Source organism: Hibiscus syriacus, unplaced genomic scaffold (genome assembly GCF_006381635.1).
Source record: "Hibiscus syriacus cultivar Baekdansim isolate YM2019G1 unplaced genomic scaffold, ASM638163v2 tig00113337_pilon, whole genome shotgun sequence".
Lineage (NCBI taxonomy): Eukaryota > Viridiplantae > Streptophyta > Magnoliopsida > Malvales > Malvaceae > Hibiscus > Hibiscus syriacus.
The window spans coordinates 1,090,365-1,097,555 of record NW_024063456.1 but is presented as its reverse complement, the minus strand read 5'-3'; the positions used below and the strand labels follow the sequence as shown (position 1 = coordinate 1,097,555).

Sequence of the window (7,191 nt, the reverse complement as noted above, 5' to 3'; positions counted from 1 at the left end):
TATCACATCATTTTCTTGCCAGATTTCTATACAGTCAACGTCGGTAAGCTTGCATAATATGATATATAAATATATAAACATGTCTTAGAATAAAAATATATATAATATTTGAAAGAAGAAGCCAAATATATAGGAGTTGTAACGTAATGAACAAAATCACAAACAAGTCAATCAATCAAGGTGTTGAGTTGAGTTATTAACTGTGTTGATTTAAGCGGTAAGCAGTTTAATATCGTTTAAGTAAAGTCTTAGATTGAGTTTTTATATATGCAAAAAATTCTCGTTGGAGGACTCATTCACTAAAATCAGATTTACGACCTAAATTAATCTAAATTAATTAGAGCTAGATTTAAAAATAGAAGTCAGCACAATAAAAAATATTGAGTTCATATTTAAAGAATGTTTGGATATGAGTTGTACATTGTCAGCAACCAACATATATTAAAGTGGAAGACTCCGACTTTTGGGCATTACAGCTCATCAATTTCACAAAATAATATTTAAATAGATATAAACAAAAGGATTGAAGTGGAGATGTTAGGCAGGCGGACATAAATGAAAGTGACATTAATTCATGGTCTTCATTCTCACACTGGCCATGGGCCATGGCCCTCAGCCGCATCTCAGCAACTGCTAAGCTAACCCATTTATCCATGACTCCACATAATTTCTTTTAGAGGATAAACTACATTACATTGAATATGAGGCATTATAATGTTTTTACCACTAAACTTTAATTAGTTTAAACTATAGTATTAAATTTTGATTTTGACTTAATTATATCATTGAACTGTTAAATTTTAAAGACATAAGGATGTGGATGAATCTTTCGATCATTGTGATGACACAAACAAAATGTATCATTTTTACACGAATATTGATGTCCAAAATGACTTTGTTTTAGATACTGAATTTTAGTGGCATATCAATTTTTGGCTAAACTTTAAAAATATTTCATTTTAGGCACTAAGTTTTATTTTGTCATTGTCAGTCAATTGCCTTATGTCACCGGTTGTCTTTTGCGATAAGACTGATATCAAAACTTTCACATTTCACTCATCTTTCTTTTCATATGATTGATTTTTCATGAAACTCACTCAAAATAGACCAAAATTCATCTAAAGATTCCACATGATAATATTCTAATCTCCTCCAATAATCGTTTGACGAGACTGATTTTGAGGTATGTGTTTGTCTTCTCGAAATAACGCTTATCATTGTTTGAATTTTCGAGCAAACACCTCAAACCCTTCAAATATGAGAAACCCTCAAACCCCTAAAAGTGGTGGATTTTTTTAGTTCCAATCGATTTTAAATGAGTTTCGTAGAAAATCAATCCTATGATAAGATAGAGGAGTAAAACATAAACGTTTTGATACCAGACTTGTCACGAAAGACGATCAATGATGGACGACGATTCATTATCAATGGTGGTCAAAAAGATGTAGTGCCAAAAGATGATATAGTTGCACTAAAACGATGTTGTTTTGTCCATATCATTACATTGTTTGGATTTTTATCGGCCCAGTAGTATAATATAAATCAAAATCAAAATTAAAATTTAGTGTTATAATTAAAATAATTGAAAGTTTATTGGTATATATGATACATAATATAAAGTTGAGTGGTATATAATACAGTGTTCCCTTTTAAAATTCTAAGATTAAAAGAAATTATATATTTAAATATATTTGAATTTGAAATTTTAAAATATTTTTTTATGAGTAAGATTCTTATATTTATCCAAGAAAGCAGCTAAACTACTACAAACCAGAACAATAACACAGGCAAACTCCCCTACAACGTTCCCCAATCAATGCACCACTACATATTTACCATATCATTCGTCTATATAGTGGCTATACAGTTTAATCTTAACGGCCCCTTTTATACACTCAACAATATCATCAATTGAGCATCTAGTATCTCTAAATTGGTTATGATTATGTTCTTCTCAAATGTAATACAAAATTCTGTAGAAGTCAGCTTAAAGATTCGAACAAGGAGAGAATTATCCTTCAGATTGTCCACTGCCCGCTGAAGCTTATCCCCCAGCACAGAGGCCCATGCATCAACCTGTAAGTTGGCATAACTTTTCCCTAAACTACCTAGAGTAGGAACAATAAAAAAAATCTTAAACTCATATATCAATACCACACAGACCACACACATCATCCGTAGTAATCCCAAATGGAATTAACCTATGTTTGATAGGGAATTTGTCCAATATGATCATATAAATAATGATGGAATACTTAGACGTATGAGAAGGAAATCAAATGAATCTATGGTCACATCATCTTGTCTTTCCTCTCTCTTATATTCTTCCAAATCCAACCACTTTTAACTTGAGATGGGTTGATATCAGAATGGAACAATCTGCTAGTCCCCCCCCCCCCCCAACTTCAACAAATTTCGAAGAATCCAACTAAAATGGGGCTAAATTATAAAGTATTGTTAAAAATAATATCAACTGAATTAATATCCAATTGACCTGATAAATTTGTAAAGATCAACCATTGTGAAGCGAAGAATCAGCCCATAATGTAGCACTTTTATATGGGCCGGACTCGGCAGAAATGAATCATTGGGTCTAGTTTGCATGGAAATATAAAAAGAAGTCTTTTACACTGTTTGAAATGAAAAGACGTTATACCACCCGACCATCTTCTAATCAAATGCAAAATTAATGTTCCATTTGTCATCTAAGCAACCAAAACCCTCAAACTAGAGTTCCGCTAGGAATCAAGGCATCCTTTACTATCGTTACGATGCCACTCTTTATGAAATATCCATTCGATTCTTTTGCAGCTTCTTACACATTGTCGCTGTTAATGATCTGAAATTACAACCACCATTCATTTCTTTTCCCAAGGAGATGGTCTAATTAATGGAGAAGAAAAGAAAAAATAAACACTAACCTTCACATCGTCGCCGATTCGAGCATTCTTGTCAATAATGGCTCTCTTGATGTGCGAATTCTTTCCTATATCAATTGGAACACTCCCCTTTTCAGCTAGAAACTTTCTGTCAGCCTCAGTCTGCAGGAAGAAGACGATGACGAAATACAAATTATTACCAATGAAAAATGTCCAACTAAAAAGCTTTTAGCATTAACCAAGTCATTTCAATGATTAATGGTACGATTGTTATCCGAGTTGGAGCATAACACATCATTTGAGTGTTTATTATCAAATAGTTGAGAGTTTTTCGAATAAATATTACACATCTCCGACAATCCAAAAAAAAAAAACTAAAACACTTTGAGAATTGAGGGTATCCTCTATGATTGCACCCCCTGAAATGCAGGATCGAAGACCAACAACAGAATGGTGAATTCTACAGTTCTGCCATCAACCCAAGTAGTCAAATTTCCAGTTTAAACCATTGAGAAATAAGGGGGGGGGGGAACTAAACAGATTATCTCCAAGGAAAAAACCTTAATAACACAGCCCTCACCAATAACAGTCTGTAACATCAGCATCCAGCATCTTGGATGGAGGCAAATAACGAGGCTGTGTGTAGATTGGACATGAATGGTCATAGAAACTGGGAACAATACAAGTATCTAAGTTATTCCGTCAAGCTGGTCAAATGATAATGCAGTGAGGAATCCAATAAAATACCTAAAATCTGGCACTAGTTTTTTGGTGATTCCCAGATTTGCGTTGTAAAATGCCTCTATCGTACCAATGTCCTCCCAGTAGCTCTCATACAAGTAAGCTTGTACCTACATGTATTAACAAACTACTTAGATTGAGAATGATAAAGGTAACATCCATGCATGCATGCATGAAGTGAATGCTTACCCTCATCCCAATGGAAGTAGCACCTGGAATGACTTCACTTCCAAAATCATTGGCGCCTGGAAACTTATTTGAAAGAAGATCCAACATCACGTTTTTACTCACAACATAGATACCCATACTAGCAATGAAAGGCATTTCTTTTGCTTTCTTATCATCAAGTCCTAAAATTGTCGTGTCAACCTAAACACAACACCATCAAAAATGAAAACCAGAAGCAATGAGCATAACCCAGGATACTGACCATGTGAAAATCTCATCATTCTACCTGCATAGTTTTCAGCCGGTTCCCTTTGGGTTTCTCACAGAACTCAATTATACGCCCTTCTTCATCAATCTTCATCAAACCAAATGCAGTAGCCCGTTTCTCATCCATCGGAAACGCAGCCACAGTAATGTCCGCACTAGTTTCTCTATGTGCCAGAATGAACCTTTCATAATCCATTCTTTTCAAATGTTCCCCCGCAAGAACCAAGAATTCCAGAATATTATGCTCCTCAAAAACCACAAATACTGCCTCACAGCATCTGCTGTCCCCTGTACGCTCATTTTTTTTTAAAAAAAACATATAACTCATTGACAATAGAATCCATTTCGGTAGTAACTAACCTGGAACCAATTCGGATTTTCAGGACTCTGCTGGGCAGCAAGAACTTCAACGAACCCTTCCTTCTTGTAACCACCCATATTGCTCGAGTATGCCCGGGAAAGGTGGCGATTAAGGGAAGCTGAATTAAACTGAGTTAAAACGTAGATTTTGGATATATTACTGTTCAAGCAGTTGCTAACGGGAATATCAATTAGCCTATAATTTGCTCCCAACGGAACGGCTGGCTTTGCTCTTTTCTTTGTCAGTGGGTAAAGCCTTGTCCCTGCCCCACCTCCTAATATAATCCCCAAAACAGTCGGCCAAAAACAATCAGAATTTTCCAAACTTTCATGAAACAACAATAATAAATAGAAAAGCGTCAATCGGCTGATCAGAAAAACAAACGGAAAGTTACTTGACTAGTATCCGGTTCAAGACATGTGTGGGAGTTCCTGGAATCCGAAACGGCTTTTGGCGAGATGGTAAACGGAGTCCGTTTTGTATGGTAGGAACCTGCGACTGTTCTGAGATCAACCTTGTCACCGGAAAGAGCGGAAGCCGAGAACGACAAGTTCGGACGAGCAGTGGATGTACGGTGCCTCCATGAAACGCAAGAACCGTTGATCGGTGTTGTAGCAGACATTGCAGCCACGGACGCCATTTTTCGCGGTTTTACTCTAAAATGAATGGCAGCTTTATGGATCTCAAGTTTGAAGCAATATTTTTTTCATTTTAGGAAATATTTAAAGGGATTTATTCGCCAAAATTAGTAATTGATTAACTTATGGTTGTTGTTTCGCTCTTACTGTCACCTGCTTAAAATTCGTAACAAACCTTATATATATATATATATATATATATATATATATATCAAGTTTTAGAATAAAGTGCATAGTAGCAATCATATTTGATTAGATAATCAAATCATTCGTCTTTATTTTTCATGTTTATCAAGGTCATAAGTTTTAGACTTAGAACATTTCTTTTCTTTTTTCTTATTTTTTCTCCTCTTCTAAAAAAGATTATAATTAAATTTAAAATTTATTAAAAAAAATAAAAATATATATAATATTTGAATGGAGAATAAATACAGTACTTGTAACGTGATGAACAAAATCTTAAACAAGTCAATAATTCAATGTGTTGAGATCATGTGTTGATTGAAGGATGTTTGGAACATATAATAAGGTGCAAGACACTGACTTCTGGGCGTTGCAGCTCAAAATTTCTTTGAAATCAGGGAGGGACAGAATAACTTGTATTAAGAGTATGAATTTATAAAATTTTAAGAATAGAAAATTTGAATTTTTTAAAGAAATATAAAAATACATTTTAAATTATAAATATAAATATAATATTTAAAATAATTATAAGTTTTAGCAGAAGATGGCAAACATCGACACTGCTGAAATTGGGAATATATTAACAAAAGAAATTACCAAGCAGCCGGGCCGGGACATAAATGAAAGGGACATTCATGCATGGTCTTCATTTTCACACTGGCTATGGCCCTCAGCTGCATCTCAAACAAGTGATATCGACCCATAATGTGGTGCTTACATATGGGCCGGACTTTGCAGAACTGAATCACTGGGTCGAGTTTGCATTGAATTACTATTTTTCCCTTTCAATTATAAAGTAGGGTAAACTATATAGATAATCATTAATGTCTAAATAAATTTTTGATTTAGTCATTGAAGTTTCAAAAACAGCTTATTAGTCACTAAAATTATCATTTTATAACAAAATAATCACTCGCCATTAGCAAGTATGATTATATTGCATTTCTTGCTGCCACATGTTTCTTCCATTGCTTGATTAATTCAGTTTCATAAAAAAAAACTTTATTTTCTTGATGATAACGATAGTGATAAAATTCAAAGACAGAAAAAGAACAATTGAGGTTTGAGTTATGAAAAGGAAGTGAAAATAGCTTAGTAAAAAAGGTAAAGCTATTATTTGATCATTTATATTTGTACAGAGGGGTATGTTAGTCAGATCATTTGCAAAGGTTAAAGCAATCAATATAATATACCACAGAGCATTTCATTACTCTAGTAATGATTGGTTAGTGATGTAACACCTTAGACCAATACGACACACAATCGATCGATTTAGGATCCTGCACGAAATACCAAAGTGGTAGACCAACACCTTATTATTTTCTTGTACTATAAAACGACCATTTCCACCAATAAAACATCTATAAAATAAATATAATTTAAAGCTTTATACAAGGGAGCTCCCAAAAATAAATATTTACAATCAAAATATTACAGACATACTCTTAATAAAAAATTTGACTCAACTTGTAACATCTCAAATTATGGGTTAGTGACCAAATTGTAAAGTTTCAGAATTTGATGACTAAAGTAGAAGAATGAAATAGTTCAATGATTATTGGATATATATGATGAATGTTATTTAGTAATTATTAAAGGAAATAAAGGGTAAAATGGTCATTTGATCATTTAAGGAAAAAAATGGAATTATATACACGTGGAAAGGGAGAGAATTCTCCAGAATTCTCTTCTCTTTTCTTCTTCTTCTTCACGTGGAAGCCAAGAGCAAAGGTAAGTTTGATTTAGCTTTTGATTTCTTGAAAGTTTTAAGTTGGATTTGAGTCTTTGAGGGTTATATAAGCTTAAGGAAAGCTTATATAAGTTTAAAACACCAAAGAGATAGAATTAGAAAGGAATTTCTATTAAGGGTTTATAAATGAACTTTTGTTATAGAAAGGTTTTTGAAGTTCTAAAGTTGGATTTGACTTGCCATCAGCTTAATTAAGAAGTATTA

General features: G+C 33.5%; 1 pseudogene; it reads right to left on the bottom strand.

Annotated features, from left to right (window-relative positions):
* Positions 1–2,722: 2,722 nt before the first annotated feature.
* LOC120186210 lies at positions 2,723–5,056 on the bottom strand (annotated as a pseudogene).
* Positions 5,057–7,191: the final 2,135 nt, after the last annotated feature.